Below are 22,252 nucleotides of genomic sequence, written 5' to 3'. Positions count from 1 at the left end.
ACCTTAAAAGTCACTCAGTAAATATTTAATCAATTAACTACTTTCATTTTTTTCACCAGTTATTGGGTCAGTCAGGATTCTCAGTTACAAGTAACAGAAACTAACTTAGGCAGGAAAGCAATTTACCAAAAGGAATCTGAGTAGCTCACAGAATTGTTGAGAGCTGGAGAGTCAGCCTCAACGCTAGGCTTCCAAGAATAATGCCCCAAATAATTCCCCAGGCACTGGAGGCCATAAGTTAGCACTACTGCCAGGAACTCAACTTTTCTGGAATTCCATCTGCTACCAGCACTAAAGCCACCTTGGCACCAAGAATCCAGCTTTACAGACACCCCAGAAAGCTGAGTTTCTCTGCTCTCATTCTTGCTAGCAAAATGTATTCTCTATAGACCTTCCCTCTTCAGATTGTTCACTTTTGAATCTAAGTCTCACACACACATGCCTGGCTGATGATGCTAGGTAACATGTCACTGTCCCAGCTGCAAAGGAGGCTGAGCAAACATGGTTTATGGCTAATAACTTGGAAAAACAAGAACTGTAAGGAAGAATTCCTTAAACCCAAAATTCCCCAAACCCAGCAATGGTGTTCCAAAGGAAATACAAACTTTCCTCCTTCTTGGACCAATTGTGGTAATATAGTTTCTCAGAATATTATCAATTTCATGCAGATTTAAAAAAATTGATTAGCTTAAACTTTATCATAGTATTCTTTTATAATTGAAAGTGTCACAACTTTATTATAGTGTTCTATTTCCCTTTTATAATTTTGCTAGTGTTTTTATTTTTTTTTAATATTTATTTGGCTGCGATGGGTCTCAGTTGTTGCACACGGGATCCTCACTGCCACATGTGGCATCTTCCTGTGGCACGTGGAATCTTTAGTTGAGGCATGTGGGATCAAGTTCCCTGAACTGGGAGCACGGAGCCCCAGCCACCAGACCACCAGGGAAGTCCCAGTGTTTTTGTTCTTGATTATGTTTTCCAGAAGTGTTACTCTTTTTTAACGCTCCCCTCAAAGGCATTTTATGTTTTCCAAAGAACCAGCTCTTTGATTTTTCTTCTAGTTGGGTAGGCTTTCATTGTTACTATCTTTTAAATTTTATTTTTCTTGGACTTGTCTTTGGTATTTTTAAAAATCTGAATGCTCAGTTCATATATTTTTACACTTTCTTGTTTAATAATAAAAAACATTTAAAGATGCACATTTGCCTCTAATTATTGCTTTAGCCACATCTCATAAATTTAGATTATGTAATATTCTCATTTTTGTCATGTTCCAAGAAATCTATAAGTACTGTCTGGATTTCTTTTGTGACCCAATCATTACTTACGTTTAAATTGTTGAGCAGTTGATGCTTTTTTGTTTAAAATATTTAATATTAATTTCTAGTTTTCTTGCATTTTAGCCAGAGAATATAGCCTGAATTTCTCGAGATTTTCTTGACCCATTCTGGTAAATGTCCATGGAACTTGGAAGAGAAGATATATTCTCTATGTGCAGATTGCAAATGTTGTAAAAAGTAATTTAGACTTTGTTTCTTAGCTTTTTTCATCATATTAGTAAAATCTACACTAAAGTAATGAATAAAATCAGGCCTAGAGAATTGTTATAAAAACAAGTCACAAGAACAAGCCATGTTAGTGGGAGGGACAGTGATTGAGAGAAAAGAGAAGAGATCAAAAGGATATTGGAAGGGCTCAGAGAGTAGGAGGAAAGGTGAGCAAAGGAGAGAAGTCAGAAAAGCAATACGGACTTTAGAGAAAGTACAGTTGCTCAGGAGGGCAGATCTGGAACACACTGTAGACATGCAGAGCTCTGGTTGATGGAGACTTTACTGCATACACTGCTCACAACATCTTTGTCAGGGTGAGGTAGATAGCATAGGGTGAGAAGCTGCTTCTGGAAAATGAGAATGAAGAAAAAGGAGTGTCAGCCTAATAACAGAAGAGAAAACTGTGATCAGAGAAAGGAATTTCAGAGGTGAGACTTTGGAGGTGTGACCTTACTTGCCAACGGCTGAGTTTGGGTAGCGCTGGAAAGCAATGAGGCAAGGAGGTTCCTAGATTTGCTGAGAACTACCATTTTTCAGCTATGGTTTTTCCATGCTGGGATGTCGTGTGCACATGGCCCTGCTCTCATGGAGGGCACATGTGTTCTCAGTATTGGAAGGGAGCATGGATGTGGAATCCTCTAGGATAATGCCAGAAATAGGCTGGAGAGGAAGGGTAGATAGAAGGTTTTGGTGAAGATGGAAAGAAACTGGAACATGCCAGTGGCATAAATTTTGAAAGAAGACTGTTGAGGGAAGGCACTGGGAAAAGTTTAAGGCACTGGGAGTGGTTTAAGTGGTGGGGAGAGGGTGGTAGGAATTAACAAGCCCTTCTTCCTTCTGCCCTGTTAACTAGGGAAGAAAAGGTAGCCTTCACTGCAGAGGACTTCAGGGATGACGTGGTGTTGGGGTGAGCAAGGTGGGCTCAGTGTGGAAGGAACTAATTCAGGTATCTTAGGAAGGCTGGGGTAAGAGTATGGCTTAGCAACCAGACTGTATGAGTTCAAATCTAGATATATGTGTAACCTTGAGCAAATTGCTTAACCTCTCTGAGCTTTAGTTTTCATTATCTCTAAAATGGAAACAATATTAGTGTCTACTCATATGTTTTTGGTGAAGATAAATACAAGATATATTGTGTAGAAAGCACTGAGCACAGTGCATGATAAGCCTTCATCCTCACTGATTCTCCTTTCCTCCTTTCCTGGCTTAACTTTATGGTTGATCATTATAAACACTCCCTTGCGTGTATCCTAAGTCCTTGCTTCTTTCTTGTTTGGTTAATAACCCTTGCTAAATCCAGTTCTCCATTTTTTCTTCTCACACACCCATAAATCTGTCCAAAGGAAAATGTACAATCATAACGACTGGCTCACATTACATTTGTGACCACAATTGGACACAATACCTGGCATTATATTTCCCTATTTCATTGACTCTCCCACTTTTCTAAATGAGTATTTCAGATATTCTCTCTCAAACTATTTGTTCAGAATTATATTCTCTCTCAAACTACCCTATTTACTCTCACCTGATAACACTGTTTACCACTTTATTGAAGAAAACTTTCACAAGCTTCTACCAACTCTACTCACCTCCCAGCTTCCATACCTATTGTTTCATCTACTAAATCTATATTAAAAAGTTACCCCAAAGCTTGTGGCTTAAAAAACTGACATTTATTTTGCTCCCAAACCTGCAATTTGGGTAAGGCTTCTCAGGAATAGCTTTTGTCTGTTCTGCTTGCCATCACTGGGATGGCTTGAAGGCTGGGGCCTAGAACCCCCTGAAGGCATGCTCACTCCCATGTCCAGGGTTGATGCAGGCTGTCAGTTGGGATCCTAAGCTGCAATCATCAGCTGGAACATTACACATAACCTTTTCATGTGGCCTGAGCTTCCTCACAACATGGCATCTGCATTCCTAGTATGAGAGTTCCAGAAGCTGTCTCAACTTTTGTGACATAGCCACTGTAGCCAGGTAGCATCACTTCTGCCACTTTCTATTGAATAAGAAGTGGGTAAGCCACTGGGGCTGCCCCATATTCACAAGAAGGGGAATTGGACTCCACCTGTTATCAGTGGCAAAGTTCTGGAAAAGTATGTGGGCCTGGAAATATTGCCGTGGCCACTTTTGGAAAATATAATCTGTCTTGTCTCCTGTTTCTTTAAATGAACTGTCTGTGCTCCTGTCCAAGCCCAACCCATTGACTTGCGTACTAGACCCCATCCCCTCTCACTCACTCAACGACATATTTACAGAAATACTTGCCTCTTTCTTCAGTATCATCCATTTTTCTCTCTCTCATGGGTCAATCCTTTCAACACAGGAACATGTTATTATTTCTCCCATCTGAAAAAAAGCCTCCCTTGGCTTCACATAACAGTCCCAAAGTGAGTGGTCCAAGCTGCTGTGCTACCTCTGCTTTCTCTGCATAGGGCTTCCATCTCTGGGCCAAGACAGTTGCCTCAGACCTTGCCAATTCTCAAATAATGGGAAGGGAGAAAAGAAATCAGAGGCAAGCAGCTTCAGCTCTAAGGACATTACTGGATGTTGCCTGCTGACTTTCTGTTCATATGTCATTGGCTGAAACTTAGCCATGAACTTAGCCTAGATGCAAGGGAGGCTGGGAAAGTAGTGGGCAATCATGGGCCCAGACAAAACAGGGTAGGTGGGAACTGGTTTATAGCTAAAAGAAACAATGGAGAATGGATATTGGAGGGAAATAAGCAGTGTCTTCCACCCTCCCGCACCTCTTATAGCCTTTACTCCATTGTTACCTCTCGATGAAGTCCTACCTGGGACACTGTATTTAAAATTGCAATCATCCCCAAGCCCTGCAGCACTCCTTGTCTTCCTTTCTTGCTTTACTTTCCTCAAGCATTTATCACCTTCTATTATACTATATGCTTTACTTTTACATAGCTCATTGTCTATCTATGCCTACCAGAATATAAGCACCATGAAGGCAGGGACTTTGTTGACTGTTGTGTTCACTGCTGTATTTCTGGTACCTAGAACAATGCTTGGCACATAGTAGGTGCTCAATACATATTTTTTGCATAAAAGAATAAAAGAACAGCACAATGGTAAGCACTCAATTGCAGCTGCTATTATCATTATTATCATTTTCTGGCATAAGGAGTGGTTGAGGATGATAGTTGTTAATAAAAGGATCTGGGAAAGCTAGCAGATAGTAACATGCTAACATTAGCGAAGGAGAAGTGGCAGAGAAACCAAAGAATGAGCTTGTTGGGGGCTTGTAGAGCTAATCAGCACCAAGTTACCAGTTGAAGAATCAGTGAACAAATTAGCCTATGCAAACCTGCCTTCATGTCAACCACCCTCCACTGGTGACCAGCCCAATCTATGGACAATTCACAGCACTTGGGATCACCCAGGAGCCATGGCCATTTTCCTAGCAGACTAGCTCCAGCAAAGCTTGAAGAAAACATGATGTTTTTCAAGCGAATATTATTTTCCTTTGAGTTCCATGATCATACCAGAGTTCTTTTCCTCTTCAACATTTTGGCCACTTAGAACAACATGAAACTTTAAAACCTACATCTAGAGAAGTCTCAAGCTCCAATGTCTATGCTTTGGGATTCTGGTACAGTTAAAACTTTTTAAATTGTGCTTTTATAATTTTTAGTTATGGCTCCTTGAGATGATTTGAGCTACACCTGCCTTTTGCTGATAGCACCTGAACCAGATATTACAATGAGATTCCAGAATGTTTCAAGGGAAAAAGATGGATGTACTTTCTGTCAAAACACTAACAAGATATTTGCAATATTCAAAGGAGATCACAGTTTTTAAATACCATAAATATGAATGAAAAGAGAGTTCTGATTGTATTTCTTTAATCTAAGTGCTTCACATAGACTAACTCACTGCTCACAACCACCATGAAGGGTAGATATAGTTTACAGAAGATGAAAATGAGGCACGGAGAGGTAAGTAACTTGCTCAGGGGCTCACACCTGGGAGGTGGATTGAGGCTATCAACTCAAGTGGACCCACATGAGTCTGTTCCCCTAATACCGGCTATGTTGAGAGGCAGATCTTCACCCACATTCGTATCACCCAACAGAAGTAGAGCTACTTGCTGCTCTAACACACTGGTATTTTTCACCAACCTCGAACTGCCTTAGTACTTCTACCCTCACATATGAGATAACTCTGGAAAGCTTGTTCTGGGCTCTGTCCCCACTATCTGAACTCACTAGCTTATGTGCAGACAGCTGGTAAACCCTGTATAATCTGATATACTGACTTCAAATGAGAGGAAATGGCAACTCCTAAACTCAGGGCTGCCTTGTTCCTTCAGCTCTTCCTTGGCTTCCAAGGCTACCCAGAAGTCTGCTGGCAAACTCCTCTGCTTAGCAATTAGCTACTGTTGAACAAAGATCAATAAATTTGTCAATGGTGCCTGTGCTGACTACTCAGTTCCCAACCTTAAGGTTTGTTTATAAATGGGTTAACTGATGGCTGGCTTGTTGAGTGTGGCAAAGGGCCAATCATTTTTTCTGCAGTATGTGCAGTAGGGGGTGTGGGGCCTCCCACTGGCAGCAACAACCATGAAGTCAGAGACACCCCCCACCAATCACAAAAATTACAGGATGTGAGAGGAAGAAAGTAGGGACGTGATTCCATTTCTTAAAATGATTTTACGACTTAAGTTCCCTAGTCCCAATGTTTACAACTTAAATCAATTTCCATCAAATGGAGACCATTATGTAACAAGTTCAAAAGAGATGTGTGCTTTCTTCTGAAATTTCAAACAAAGATGCACTACATTTAAATAGCTTCCACAGCATTATTTCTTGGGGCTTTTGTTTTTGTTGTTGTTTTTGACTATGCAAAATGGTCTTGTATACAAAGATGCATAATTTAGTTTATTGAAGCTGAATTTTCCATGGAAACTGTCCAGTGCTCCCCCAATTCACAAGCACTTTATCTGACCGTCTTTCTTCTTTCAGATAATGGCTGGCAGCAACCCACAGTGTGGAGGTTATAGGCTGTACTTTTGAAAAAGTCTTGAATGGAGCCATTGTTCCCCTGAGATGGTCTCTGTGTTTCACTGAACAGAGAGCAGGGTGTAAAAAAGGCACCTTGTGTGCAACTGTTGGCGAGGTTGGGGAGTGAATTAAAATCTCCAGAAAGTCTGGGCAGTGCTGTTCAGAGGAGCAATGAACCCTCTGGAAGCACTGTTAGCTCAGACATTCCAATGTGGTGAGGCAGCCTCAGGGACACGGCTCCCTCCAGTCTCATTTAGAGAGGGATTGAGGGGGGCAAGTAAAGGACATTGATCTGGACCCGCTCTCTTTGCAAAAAATTGGGGACGGCTCCCTATTCCAGGGATAGGTGATACTGATTATCACACTCAGTTAACTTTCCTGCCTAACGGACCTAGACTTTCTTTGGTTACTAATGGTGCAGTGACTCATTTGGAGGATTCAATGTTAACTGCTTGTGCATCCACCAGTTTGCAAGCCTAATTCCCATGTGCCTAATTAACAAAACAAAACAAGTCTTTGAGGGCTCCAGGTGATTAATGATGTTTGATATTACTAATTCATTAAATGCATTATAAGACCATAATACACAACTGTATATTCAATAAATAGCCTACCTTGTTTAGTGTCAGTAATGCTTCCTTTTTCCTGGCTCCTCCATTCACCTGTCCAGGACCTTGAGAGCACTGGGTCAGCGTAAATGACTACTCCCCAATCCTCTAGGGCTAAGGTCTCAAGCTTTTCATGAACAAAGAGTCTCCTCAGAGGCTTCTGCAGACAGCTTTCCAAAACCGGCTCTCAAGGAAGGAGGTAACGTTGATTTTCAGGAAAATCCTAGTGGTGAGAAAACAGCGAAACAGTTTAAGGACCAGGCTGCCATATTTTTCTTACAGGCAGAATTCTTTGGTGCCCCTCCTGCGCCTGGAGGCTCAAAGGAGGGGAGGCCACTTTTAACAGTGACCTGAAAGAAAGGGTCATACTTGAGCAGGAGGAAAGGGTGTGGGAGGTGGTGGTCATGGTCCAGGTAGAGGCTCAGAGTGGGAGAAGCATCCTGTTGGGTGGTCCCTAACAACCAGGCCATGTTGGGTTCCTACAGTCGTGGGGAGTTAGTCTGGAAGGCAACAGGGAGCCGGTGAAGGTTTCTGCACAGATTAAAGCTGTAGAAGAGGAAGAATAATGTGGCTGTGTTGTGAGGGATGCTTCGCTCCAAGGAGTGGACAGACAGGAGGGCTAGGGGCCACCGGAATTGGTCCTGATTGAATACAAGAGGAAGGGTCAGACCTATGCAACAGGTTAGTCCATTAAAATAGGTAAAGAGGAGGGGGGGTTTAGGGGAAATGGAGGGGGATGATAATTCGATTTTCCTCAGGTGCCTGGCTCTCCTGACTGCCAGTTGTGTACAAAAACCACCTCGACGGCTAGGTAAGGCTCCGTGCAGAGCCTGCAGTTTCTGGCAGCGCTGAACACCTCCTGTTCGCTTCAGCAGCGAAAGCCACTAGATGTGGAGTCCACAGACTTGGATGTCACTATTTGGACGGTCACTGTTAGCAGTCAAAGGAGTATCTCCTGAGCCTGGCACTGCACGGCGCACACTGTGGTGCTCAACAGTAAACATCTGAATGATGAATGACCGAACAGATTGGAGACTTGGTGCTGCCTTTACCAGAGTAACCTTGGTCAAGTAATTTAACCTCCAAGAGCCTCGGTTTCCGTGTGTGTCGAGCAGGGACGGTCCCTGGCGGAAAGTGTGAGACTAAATTCCCGCGGCCTGAGGTGGACCGAGTTCCCCACCTCCGGTCGGAGCCGGGCAACCCCGCTGCGCTCTCGCCAGCTCCCGCTGCGGCTCCCCGGGCGTTGGGCAGCCCCCGGGGGCCGAGGCCGAGGCCGGGCCAGAGGCCGGGGCCGGGCGAGGTTCGCGAGGCCGGCTGCCGGGGCGTGGGTGGCGGCCGGGTCCGCCCCTCGCGCCTGCATTCTCTGCGCGGCCCGCGCCCGGGGGCGGGGCCCGGCTCAGGCCCCGCCCTCGGCCGCCCGGCCGCCCGGCCGCCCGCGGTGGCGCTCGCGGCCTCTCAGCCCGGGCGGGCGAGTTCTGGAAAAGCCCGGCCCAGGGCGGGGGCTCCGCTGCCGCCCGCGCCGCCGTCCGGGCAGCTTGCAGAGCTCTGCGAGCGCGGAGCGAGGGAGCGGCGCCGGGCGGGGGCGCACACGACGACGCGGGGCCGGGTGGGCGCGGCGGCGGGCGGCGCGCCCCGAGCTCTGCCTCCCGGGCACTAGCCCGGCTCTGCGCGCTCCTGTCGTCCGGTCCGCCGCTGACACACGGTAGCGAGGACACCCGACGCCGCTAGCGACAGGCGCGTCCCAGAGGGACGCTGCACTTGGGGACTCCGGCGCGACCGGCCAGAAGAGGAAAGGTGAGGAGGTGTTTCTGTGGTTCGGTTCCTCAGGCTTGGAGAAGGGGAGAGATGGGCTTTTAATCTCTGAATTCAGTAGATCTGGCCAGGGGCAGAAGCCTCACTCCGCGTACCTGGCGAGAGTACAGGTAGCTACTCCCCTCCCCAGGGGAGAACTGAGGCAGGCGACTCCCTAGGGGGCGCGGGCCAGCCCTCACATGGGATGGAGGATACCCTGTTAAGTGATTCCTTCGCCCCTTCAAATGTTTGCCTCGGGTCTCCACTGCATTTTGTGTGTGCAGTACAAAGAAGAAAAGTATAAGCTCTTGCTGAGGCGGCCCCCTAGCCGCCAATATTTCACAGAAAGTGCTCAAGAGATTGTTCTTGGAGAGATTAGCTACATCAAGTCCTAGAAAATATAATATTGGACCTGGTCTCACTTTCACTGGTAACTAGAAGAATGGCTACGTCTTTTTTTCTTAAAGTCCTCTCATGCTGTGATAAGGAATAACCTAGGAGGAAAAATCTTTCTTGTGTCTAATGTTAAATGCACAGTGTAAATTTACGGTTCCCCCCGCACATCTTCCCTGGTATTTAAGCCATGAGAACACTTGGTTCACCTGACTCAACTAATTATTCAGTGTAAGAAAGATCCATCATTCAAAGGTTTTTTAGCAGCCTCATTTTAAAGATGGAGCTCCCTCAATAGATGTTAAGTAGGATTCACTTGATGGAAAAGTTTTATTTCCACATGGTTCTTAATTTTAGTTTCATCATGCAAAATTTGTCAGTAGGTCATTTAGATCTCTGCAGGATTAGTGAATTTCCTTGTGTTTCTGGGAGGAAGCCCTGGTAGGGATAGGGTGGAGCCACTGCCACAGAATGGGCACAGCTGAGGCCAAGAGTGCTGCACCCCACCGGGAAGAATTTTTGAGAGCCTGTCTTGGGAGGTGGATGCAGGTGACCCTGTAGGTGCCCTTACAGGGCCCCGTTGGCATTGGGGGTGAAGGGGTGGCGGACTGTCTCTGGATGCTGTATGCAGCCATGTCTTCGTGGATAGTTGCTGAAGGATGCCTGATGATGCTGTCTTCTAGAACATCCTTTGCTCTTCCTGAGTGCCCTTCCTGCTCCATTTTACCACTCTAAATCCTAACCATCCTTCAAACTAAGTTTTTGTTGCTGCTGTGAGACCTTCCCTGATACCCCAGCCCCAAATAGTCAACATTCTCCAGCTCTGATGCCTGCAGCATTTTATTGAATACCTTCCTAACCTTTCTTCTTTCAGCGTTCTTTGAGAGTTATTTATGTAGATGTTTCATTTTCCCTACTGAAGGAATTAACTGTGGCTTTCTTGGCACAGAGCTTGCACCTAGAAGGCCTTCTAGAAATAGTGTTATGACTTTGTTTCTTCAATACAAATCTCTACTTTGGAAAAGGAGATAATATAACCAAAAGGATTCAGAGAAGAACATAATGTTTACCATTCAAATTGTCCTCCATTTACAGCCCCACAGGGAAAATTTTCCTTATACCTAGGAGCCATGCATAATAATCATCTTTGGTCCAAGCCTGGGGATCAAGTTAGAGCTGGAGGGACAGTCTTCCAGTCCTTATAGTAACATAAGCTCCTTGGATGTACTCCAAGGTTGACCTGTGTCATTAAAAATTCCATGCTCCAGTGCACTGTGGTGAAGCTAGATTCCGATGAAGGTGGTTGGTTTTCTTTTTGTATTTGCAACTGTTCTTAATCACAGTCTTCCCTGGGTTTTTGTCGTGTATTTTAAACAATTCATTTGATGTGCAATTTGTTGCCTACAAATTTTTAAATGAATAAAGGAAAATTGAAAAGAATTGTGCTTGCTGTTTTCTAAAGCAGAGAGCAGGGAATGCTTGCCCTGCCTGAGCAAGAGGAGATATTTGCAAGGAGCGAGGCTGCTCTGCACATGTGTGTTGGCAGTGCCTGCCTTCCACACACCTGGCTGGCAATCGGCCTGTAGAGGACAACAACTGCTTCAGTCTGGGCCCCTTCTTTCTCTGCCTGGGCTCCCTCTGCTTGTGGGGAGAAGGGGTCAGGGGAGCACAACAATTTAGAGCTTCGGATTCAGGAGGAGTAGCAGGGAAGACATGAGAAAAAGCAGTAACTGCTTAGAGTGTGGATTTGTTTGATCAAGTTGCTTTCCTCTGGACACTTGGTTGAGATCTTGGCATTGAGCAAGTGGGAATTTGGTTGGGAGAGGGAAGGCAGGTGTCTGGGGAGCATGGTACTGCTGTAGAAGGGCTGGGAGGTATTGATGGGGGGGGAGCTTAGGGAAGCATGTGGCCCAGTTATGTGGGGTCCCCAAGAGGAGAGTTGGAGATGGCGAACTGGGGAGTAGAGAAAGAAGAAGAATATATCAAAGATGCACTTTGCCATGGGCCAACTATGGGGCCTAGAAAGGAAGAGAAAACTCTCTTCAGCATCATGGGGTCTTCTCTGCTCCCATGGTATAGAACTCAGGCTTGTTTTTATTAATGCTGTAATTCATCTGTGTTGTGGCTTAAATAGGTTTTCATGAGCCAGATTGGAACCCGGCCGTCTGTCCAATAGGGTAGCCACAAGCCACATAGGGCTATTTGCATTTAAATTTAAGTTAGTTAGAATTAAATGAAATTAGTCCCATTTCAAATGATTGTTACATGTTGCTACCGTACTGGACAAGGGAGAGATATAACATTTCCATCATCTCAGAAATGTGCCTTGGGATATTATTCTAAAGGATTAATGACTATTAATCTCCAGTGTACTAATTTCCAAATCAAAGTTAGTCATAAGTTAACAATTTCCTGTTCATAGTCCCCTACCAAGTCTATTTAGATGAGAATAATAATAGTAATTGTTGTTGCTAACACTTATATAGTGCTTACTACGTGCCAGGCAATGTTCTAAGCACTTTACATCTGTTAATTCATTTAATCCTAACAACATTAGGTGGTAAATGCCAGAGACGTGTTATCCCTTACCTGCAATTCCAAAATTAAAACAAACAAACAAAAAACACTCTCAAAACTGTGGTTTTCATAAGTTTGGCTACAAAATTTGGTCATGAGGTTATTATGGTCTTTATTTTTCTCACCTGGTAAGAACATTTATACATTTTAATTTCAGAAACAATGGACATGTTTGCTGCAGATCCCACCTATAGCATTATTTAATATATGGCACATGTACTGTTTTACCATTACGAAAGCCAGAAACCTTCTGATTTTGGATAAGGACATATGGATCTCCCTTACTATGCCCCTTTTGAAGATGGGAAAACTGAGAAACTAAAAGGTCATGTAACTTGCATGAAGTCAGAGCAAGAAAGTGCCAGGGCCAGGATTCAGTCAGAGCAGGCCGGCTCCAGACTCTGTTCCCTTGACCATTGTGCTTTCCTGAAACAACCTCTGGGCTCATCACCCCAAACAAATGACTGGCCCTTTTTCGGCTGAGTGAAACCAAATAGCTTTAACTTGGCTCATTAGAAAGTTTCAGATAGGACTATAGCTAAATTGTTCAGTAGCTGGGGTTCTGAAACTTCCTGGTAGGGTTTCAGAGGATCTAGATCAATCTGGATCTGGGTCCTCTGAGTTGGAAGTCTCTCCAGGGAAGACTCTGAGGTTCTCTCTTCTTCTGGGAGGTTGATTAGAACTGCAGGGCTGGTCTGGGGTCAGGAATGGACTTCTCACTTTCTCTCTCCAACTGGTCCCTTCTTGTCTTTTTGGTCCAAATCTGCATTTGAAGAAACTCTTCAGTAACCCCAGGCTTTCTCCTTTGAGTGTAAGAAGATGTTCTGAAGGCTCCACCATCTGTGTGGACCTTACAGCATGGACTCTGCAGGACCCCTATGTGCCTGTGTCCCATGAGCATGTGTACCTCTCGTGGCATAGTCTCCAAGGCCCCTAGTGGTCATGGTGACTCCAGTTAGAATAGCTTAAGGTGTAGGAACAAGGCACTCTTGGTCAAGTACAAGGGCTCTAGAATCAAATTTACCTAGTTTTACATAAGCTTTGCCATCTACTAGCTGTACAACCTTAGACAAGAAGTTAACCTTTCTGTAAGATAGTAATTTTACGGGGTTGCTCTGAGACCCAGGTAAGTTAATGCACCTAAAGCACTTTGCATAGTGCCAGGCACGTAGTCAGTGCTCAAAAAGTTAGCTACTAATATTGTCTTTTCCCTCTGGACCTACCTAAGTCTTGCCAGTATGCAACTTTAGGCTTTGGAAAGACATGTGGTAGGTTGAATAATGCCAGTGGTCCCCCAAAGTTGTCTTAAGTCTTAATCCCTGGAACCTGTAAATATGTTACTTTACATGTCAAAAGGAACTTTACAGATGTGATTAAATGAAAGATTTTGAGATGAGGGGTTATCCTGGATTACCTGGGTGGGCTCAGTGTAATCAAGGGGGTCCTTATAAGAAGGAGACAAGAGGATCAGAGTCCCTAGCAGGAGGTAGGGGTAACGTAAGGAAGGGGTCAGGAGCCAAGGAATGCAGGCTGCCTCTAGGAGCTGGAAAAGGCAAGAAAACGGATTCTTCCCTAGAGCCTCCAGAAGGAAGTCAGCCCTGCCAGCCCATTTTAGACTTCTGGCCTCCAGAACTGTAAGATAACAAATTTGTATTGTTTAAGCCACTACATCTGTGGCAATTTGTCACAGCAGCAATAGGGAACTAATAGAGTATGGAAGAGAAAACAAAGTGGTAAGGAGGGAAATGAAAGCTGTCAAAATAAGAGAACAGTAATAGCTAGCATTTAGTTTGAACTTTGCTAGGTACAATTCTAACTACTTTGTGTGTATTAACCTGTCATCCTCACAACAATTCTCTTACTTTTATTATCTGCGTATCACAGAAGGCGAAACTCAGGGGCTGAGAATTTAGGTAACTTGCCCAAGGTTACACAGCTAGTACGGGGTAGAGCTGGGATGTGAATCCACCATGTCTGGGACTCTTAATTGTTACCCACACGACTCCCCAAAGCAGGCATTTCTGTCTGCTAAGGCTGACAGTACCGGCCACTGAGTGGTATGTTACTGTAAAGAAGGAAAAAGCAGTTTTTGAATCGGCAAGAAGGAGAGTGATGTAGTCCCCACACACCAAAAAAAAAGAAAAAAAGAAAGAAAAGAAAAAAGAAACATGGGCATCAAAGTACTTGGTAAGCTTTTGCCATTTCTATCTCATATAATATGTGTGGACAGCTTGAAGCTGGAGGACGCTGGTTCTGGGAGCAGTTCCTGGGCTGGCCTCCCTCTCGGGTTCCCACCTCTGTGCCTACAGCAGCCCTGCTCACTCACCACAGACCGCTGGCCCCGGCGCCCTGTTGGCTCCGCTTCCCACCTCTGCCTGTTTATTGGATTTGCCTCATTCCTGACTCTCTGCTCCAGCCCTGAATTCCACCTCCTTCTGGCCCTTCAAATGCTCAAACTTGAGATGATTAGTGTCAGGGCCCGGATGGTGAGGTACCTCTGTGACTGCTGGAGGGTGGCTGGTGGTTATTTCTTCCTTTTCCTTTGGTTTAGCTGGCTGTTGTTGGCTTTCTAGCTGTGCTTCTTTTGTCTCTCAAGCTCATAATTCAGAGTGATACTGATTTTCCAGCTGTGCTCCAGGGGTGTCGGGGCCTCTGTCAGGTGAGGGAGATGCAGGCAGATGAAGATCTCAGCCCTTCAACCCGCTTCTGATGAGCAGCCCGCTCTTACTCATTTTATTTATACAGTGAGGTCCTGGCTTAGATTTGGCACGAAAGGGCGCTTCTGTTGCTAGAGAGACAGAGAGAAGTTTGAGAAAACCTAAACCCCAAGTTAAGGCACTCTATGTATGACCTTTCACCCAAAGACTTGGATGTGCAGGAAATAGAACTCACTGTAATTTTCTCTAATTGCCTTTTACAGGTTGGGGATCTGGAGCCTGGTTGCTTAGATTTGTTTACTGGCTCCACTGTTTATATGCAATCTGTGTGACCTCGTGCAAAATACTTGTCCTGCTGAGGCCTAAACTAAATGGGTCCTCATTCACTAAATGGGAGGGGTAATAGTAGCACCTAATAAATGAGATCGTTCACGTAAAGGGCTTAGAACAGCGCCTGATATACAATTAGGATTCAACAAATCCTGGCTCTTAGGCTCATTTTTATTCTGACTGAGTCTCCCAATGGAATGGCGGAAGGAGAATCTAGCATCATCTCTTCACGGGGTTCTGCTCTCCCTCGGTGCAGCTGGGGATCTTACTTACTCCTCTCTCTGCCTGGTTGCCACTGAAGTGTCCATTGTCCCTGACCACAGGTGACTTCAGGTACAGTGACACAAGGCTGCTTCTCATGGGTGCACAGCCGCACCTCCCCAGGGTCTCTGATGTCTCTCTGCCTCTGCAAGGAAGAGGGTCCCCTCTGCTCTCAGGAGCTGCAGGACATTTGTTCTTTCCTCCCCTGCCCGCCATCTGTGGGGCCTGGGACGAGAGGGACAGAGTGGAACCCCAGTCTCCTCCCTCCTTCTTCTTCACGACATTGAGTCTATAAGGCAGACTTAATACTCTTGCATCCTTTCCCCTCTACCCTTAAGGCTTAAGAAAACAAAACAAAATAAACATAAACAGGGTGGCTGTGCTTGACTGGGTTATTGGTCGAGCAGTGCTGGCCAGTACCATTAGCTACATAGTGATGGCATTGCTGCTGGCTCCATTGAGTGGTCTGCTGTGTGGTGGCCCCAGTGAAATGTGCTCCATTTGTAAAAATACTGGGACATCTCCTTCAGAAGAGCTGATTACACGTGCACACAAGTTCAAAGCTATAACAAAATGCGGTTAGCATTTATGAATTTTATTGCTTTGTAGGAACAGCTACATTTTAATAATTAAACAGTAATGCTGCTATATTCAGAATTAGGAAAGAGGCAGAAGCAAGGAAAGACTCTTTTGATGACTTTCTTTTAGGTTTAAACTATATAATATCACTGACTATGGAAAATCCAGAGAATGGAAAAAAAATCATTGGGAAGAACACATGTGACCAAGGGCATACTAGACACATCTGGGATTAAAATATCATATAACACAGTTTAATTTGGATATCACTGGAGTTAGTTCAAGTTACTGTCATTTCTAAAGAAAGTTTCAATTCATTTGTTATTATTAACAACACGAACTCAGATTTCATTGATGAACATATTTTCACCTATGATCTGTTTGCCTGGAGGAACTGAAGCATTCTCTAATAGTCTGGTTTGTCAATCTCAGGGAGGTGGATAAAATTCACAGAAGTTAAATGCTTTTGGCATGAAATTATATTCCTTTTTCCCCCCAAAGGCAGAATGAATTTGGATGACAGGGTAGAGTGTGAGCCTCATTCAGTCTGCAGTTTTGGTAACTGCTGTGGTCTCAGCAAACTCAGATTCACTTCTCTGCTGCTCAGCAGGCTAATTAGTCCCTAACTCAGCCTGGGTTGTTCTTTCATCGTGCCTCCAGCAGGGTCCTAAAATTCACAGTGGGAGGGATTGGTAAAACTCCAGGCAGTTGTGAAAGAAATATGCTCAAATGTTTTTTGAATCTGAGAGGATGGCAAGAACTTCTTGAGCTATGTGCAGAAACTACATAAATTTGTAAAAAGAACTCCGAAAAATGATTCCTGTGCTCTCAGTGCAACAGCAGTCAGACAGCCTTGCAGGTTCTTCTGGGGCATCTCTCAGATCTAGGATTTTGACTAACTACCCTTTGCTGACTGAGGGCCTCACCAGTGCCAAGTCATGGGATGGCTGACAACAGGTGAAGTGTGTTCCTCACTCAGGCGGGCAAGCCCATATCAAATTAGTTACAGAGGATCAGAGAGTGTGCTTATTTCTAGCCATGCGGCCTATTTCTAATGAATTATCACTGTCTAAGCAGTAAAGTCTAAAATATGTCACTTGTTTAAGTTATTAGTTTAAAAGTAAAGAATTTTTAGGCAAATACTGTATGTTTTCACTTATATGTGAAATCTAAAAAGATGAATAAATATAACAAAACAGAAACAGACTCACAGATACAGAGAACAAACTAGTGGCTACCACACAGGAGAGGGGTAGGGGTTGGAGCGAAATAGGTAAAGGGGATTAAGAGGTACAAACTATCAGTTATGAGATAAATAAGTCACAGGGATGTACTGTATAGCACAGAGAATATAGTCAGTATTTTACAATAACTTTGTATGGTGTATAATCTGTAACAGTATTGAATCAACTGCGTTGTACATCTGAAACTAACACAATATTGTAAATCAACTATACTTCAATAAAAAATTAATTAAAAAAGAATTTTTTTTTTTTTTGCGGTACGCGGGCCTCTCACTGTTGTGGCCTCTCCCGTTGCGGAGCACAGGCTCTGGACGCGCAGGCTCAGCAGCCATGGCTCACGGGCCCAGCCGCTCCACAGCATGTGGGATCTTCCCGGACCGGGGCACGAACCCGTGTCCCCTGCATCGGCAGGCAGACTCTCAACCACTGCGCCACCAGGGAAGCCCCTAAAAAAGAATTTTTAATTCAAAACAATTTTAACAGCTAAAATTCTATCTTTTAATTATTAATGCAGACTTTATGCATCTGTTTATGATTTGTTTATTACTTTTTTATTACATGCTGTGTCATGCAACAGTGAAAATTGAGGGATCCAAATGTTCCCCTCTCACTTTTACTTGTTTTTTTTTGTTTTCTTCTTTTTTTTTGGCCACGCCCTGCGGCATGTGAGATCTTAGTTCTCCGAGCAGGGATCAAACCCATGCCCCCTGCAGTGGAAGCGCAGAGTCTTTTTTTAACATCTTTATGGGAGTATAATTGCTTTACAATGGTGTGTTAGTTTCTGCTTTATAACAAAGTGAATCAGCTATACATATACATATATCCCCATATCTCCTCCCTCTTGCGTCTCCCTCCCACCCTCCCTATCCCACCCCTCTAGATAATCACAAAGGACCGAGCTGATCTCCCTGTGCTATGCGGCTGCTTCCCACTAGCTATCCACTTTGCACTTGGTAGTATATGTAAGTCCATGCCACTCTCTCACTTCGTCCCAGCTTACCCTTCCCCCTCCCCATGTCCTCAAGTCCATTCTCTACATCTGCGTCTTTATTCCTGTCCTGCCCCGAGGTTCTTCATAACCATTTTTTTTTTAGATTCCATATATATGTGTTAGCATACGGTATTTGTTTTTCTCTTTCTGACTTACTTCACTCTGTGTGACAGACGCTAGGTCCATCCACCTCACTGCAAATAACTCAGTTTCGTTTCTTTTTATGGCTGAGTAATATTCCATTGTATATATGTGCCACATCTTCTTTATCCATTCATCTGTCGATGGACACTTAGGTTGGGAAACGCGGAGTCTTAACCACTGGACCGCCAGGGAAGTCCTCCCCTCTCACTTTTAGAGTTGAAGAAATTGGTCTTCTCAGGGACTCAAAGATTTGACCAAAGCCTCCTGGCTGGGGAGCAGCAGAACTGGGAGGTTTCTTTGTTTCAAACAAAATTAAGACCATAGTATAGATACATAATACACAATTTTCAATCCTGCATTCTTTGCCTAACATTCCATCATTAAGATGGTCCCACTCCATTACAGGTTTCCAAACCTTGATTTCAGTGTTTGGGTCTCATTCTGTCATGTGGTCCTGTGGAGGGGCTTACCCATTTTCCTCTTGTTGGGCATTTAGTTGTTGATCCCCAATTTTTTCTACTTAAGTAACTCTCCATTGCCTAGATCTGTAATTCTTTCTTTAGCACAGAGTCCTAGAACTGAAATTACTAGGTCAAAGTGAAGAACTTTTTTAAAGGCTTGAGATATGTACTGTCAAATTGCTCTCCAAAAAGGTTGCAACAATTTGCACTTCAACTTATGATGTGCTAGAGGAGTCTTTCCAGTGGTATGTCAATAAGAGATGCCGGACTTGGTACTTCATAGTTTGGATGTGCACATTTCTTTGATTACTGGAAACAATAAAACATTGATATCTCATCAATGTACTCTCTCTTGGTTAATTATTTAATCACTTTCTTTATCCATTTGTCTTTTTTTTTATTTGAGACTTCTTAATGAATTAAGACTATAACATATCATTGTCATTTGTTGCTGTTTTTCTCAACTAGCATTTTTTCCTGATTATAAAATAATACAAGTTAATTTTGGATAATTTGGGAAATAGAGAAAGGCACAATAAAGAAGTCCAATATTTGGTTCATGGCTTTCTAGTTTTTTTTCTTCTGTTTGTTTTTTCCCAAATTGAGATCATGCTTTCACATTTTATAACTTTTCACCTAACTTTGTTAATCATAATCAAGTGAATTACGTTTATCCTACTATGGGATACTCTATATAAATATTAATGAAATATCATATTTTTGAAATGTTTATCATGTTCCTTAATGTACAGAAAATTTTAATTTCCACATGGCCAGATAGGTCTATGTCCTCCCTGGTGATTACTTCCACAGCTTTTAAATTTGTATTCTTTATCTACTTTCTGTGATTAACTGTGTTTTTTAGCTTTTTAGGCTTTTAGTTACAATGAACTTCTCATTTGAAGTTAGTTTTTTTTTTTGTACATATTATGAGTTGAAGACCTAATCTGTTTTCTAAATACTTAATTTTCCTTCAAAATGTATTTATTTCCTCATGTATATATTTATATTCCTTATATACTTTCCTTAAATAATATACTTATTGGATAATCCTAGACAATTCCTAATCTGATTTTGTATATTCTAAAGTCAATTTTAGGCCTAAGATATCTATTTGTAAATTCTTCAATGAATACCACACTGTTTTAGTTATTTTAGCCTTATAACATATATTGATATCACACAGAGCAAGCTCTCTCTAATTATAATTATTAAAATTTTCCTTATTTTTCCTTGCTTATTCTTATAAATTAAATTTTGAAACACTTTGTCAAAATCTCAAACATCTATTAATATCCTGATTGGGATTATAATAAATATATATATTTATTATATATTATACTATATATATAATATGTTATATATAATATTATATATAATAATATAGATTTATTATATATTATTATATGTAATATATACATTATATATAATTATATTAATTTAGGAAAAATTAATATGTTTACTGTAGTTAGTCTTTCCATACTGGTATGCTTATTAATTTACTCAAATGTTTTTATATCTCTTAGTGAAGTTTTGTAGTAGTCTTCATGTAAATCATATATTTCTTACTTATTTTTTAAATATGTTTTAGGTTTTTATTTAATCAACTTAATTTTTTAGCTGATTCTCCTGAGCTCTCTAGGTAGAGAATTGTATTGTCTGCAAATAATGATTATTTCTCTTTTAAATCAGAAATTCGAACATTGATAACTGAGAAGGAGGATAATAGACCTTTCAATTTTATTCCTGATTTTAATGGAAATGCTTTTCATATTCACTTGTTAAGTATGATGTTGGCTTTTGGTTTAAAATTGCTTAAATCACTTTGTGGAAGGAGTTGTATATTCACAGTTCTTTTTGTTTGTTTGTCTTTAATGAAAGGGAGTTGAATGTATCAAAAGTCAAAAAGGTAATCTTTGAGATGATTGTGTGTCTTTTTTCACATTTGACCTACTGGTTTATTATATCACGTTAACAAGTTTCCCATCATTAAACCATGTTTTCAATCTTGCTGTTGAAAGATTGTGTTAATCTTTGTGTTATGTTATCATTGTGTTAATGAATTCTGTCTATAAGGTAGAGATCAATCTAGAATCCATTTAGATTTTACTTCATTGGTTTGTTTTTTTATTAAGTTGACTTTATTTTGACCATGGTCATCAAAGACTGATATTAAAATTAGCTTGCTGCTCCTGAGTGTGCATAGATTGAATTCCTGGAGACCACCTGTGCTTTCCTGAGAGTGACAGGGGCAGCTTCAGATGTGGTGAGGAGCTGGAGATACTGTTCTTGGGGAATAGAGAAAGGGAGACGAAGTGCAGACGGTGGAGTGGAGAGAGTAAGGGAGACGAAGTGTAGACGGTAGAGAGGGAGAGAGTAAGCATAGATTGGTTACTTGGGGCTCTTCCTGTGAAGTGAAAATGTAGTGCCTTCATTTATTTATTTATGTGTGTATGTATGTATGTATTTATTAATTGAGACACTCTTGTTTCTTTGCAATCCTCATAAGATAGGCAGAATTGGAACTACCGTTAGAAGGTTAGGCACTGTTCCTTACAATTCCAGACACTGAATGTGGACCTCTGTCTCCTTTTCTGGACTGATCTGGGATGTTAAGTAGCAAAGCAGCAAACCTGAAAGACAAGCTTAGAGTCTAGTAGGAGTCAAATTCAGTGTCAAGTCTTAGGTTAGGTGAAAGGTTAAAAAAAAAGACAAGTGTTCCTAAGGCATATAGAAAGGAAGAGAGAAAGCAGTTACAAAACTTAAAAATATTAAATGGCCAGTACTGTAAGTGTTCACTTGACAGCTATAGGACTGAGAAACTGACCCAAAGATTTAGCTACTGCGTGGGTGTCTTTGTGGAGAAGTTGCGGAGAATCTGAGCCTAAGATGTAAGGAGGTGGCTGGTTGTTTCTTTGCCTCAGCTTTCTTTGTACTCTTGCTACTTCCATGTTGCCCCTCATTCCGTCTCCTTGTTTTTTCTACAATTTTGTTTTTTCCCAATTTTACCGTCTCATCCATTCAACATTCATACATTCAGCAGTCCTTCTGAGTCACTCCCATGAGTCAGGCACTATGCCAGCTGATGGGGGACACTGGTGAGCAAGATCCCCATGGCTACTGCCCACCTGAGCTTACCTGAGCCAGGTGACGATGCAAGTGAGAATCTGACAGTCTCTGTAATTTGTGAAACAAGATGTTACTGTCTCCCTTTCTCAGTATTTCAGACATTTGCTTATTTATTGAAGGATAGTATAAAACATCACAAATGAGGAATCATTTATAAATTGTAGAATTAGATAATATTTTGTTAAAGGATCTTGGTTAAAACTCTGTGACTTGACTCATGGGAAAGAGGCTTCTATTGCTGCTACTTGGTGTTTTCTGAAGTAAAACATTTTCATCCTTGTTTCTTCTGTCCTGAAGAAATTTCTTTTCAACTTGAAGAATTCTGGAAGCAAGGGCTCTTGGGAATAGGAATAGATTAGAAGGCACAAGGAGAGGCAGGGAATGCTCACCTTGACCAGCTCTGTTCAGTGCAGAGGCTCAGGGGGAAGCTTGGGAGAGTGTCCAGGACGTGCTTGCTGTTGTATTGAGGAAGGCATTTAGGTTCATCTGGAGTAACTAGTCCACATAAATGCTTTG

General features: G+C 42.5%; 1 protein-coding gene and 1 long non-coding RNA gene across 5 annotated transcripts in view; one reads left to right on the top strand and one right to left on the bottom strand.

The window, feature by feature from the left end:
• LOC308618650 overlaps nucleotides 1-8,408 on the bottom strand; it is a 192,294-nt gene extending 183,886 nt beyond the window's left edge. Inside the window, exons 1-2 of the long non-coding RNA XR_014016048.1 lie at nucleotides 8,232-8,408; nucleotides 7,186-7,402 (exon numbers count right to left, since the gene is read on the bottom strand). This is a non-coding gene — a long non-coding RNA (uncharacterized lncRNA). The remainder of the gene's footprint in view (nucleotides 1-7,185; nucleotides 7,403-8,231) is intronic.
• Nucleotides 8,409-8,621: 213 nt separating this feature from the next.
• The window catches only part of PLCE1 (phospholipase C epsilon 1), a 312,833-nt gene continuing 299,202 nt past the window's right edge, over nucleotides 8,622-22,252 (top strand). For all 4 annotated transcript variants that reach the window (XM_081236637.1, XM_081236638.1, XM_081236639.1 and 1 more), the window contains exon 1: nucleotides 8,622-8,973. The gene's annotated coding sequence lies outside the window, so the exon portion shown is untranslated. The remainder of the gene's footprint in view (nucleotides 8,974-22,252) is intronic.

Source organism: Mesoplodon bidens, assembly GCF_964165515.1.
Source record: "Mesoplodon bidens genome assembly, chromosome: 1".
NCBI lineage: Eukaryota > Metazoa > Chordata > Mammalia > Artiodactyla > Ziphiidae > Mesoplodon > Mesoplodon bidens.
This window is presented reverse-complemented; position numbering and strand designations above follow the sequence as displayed.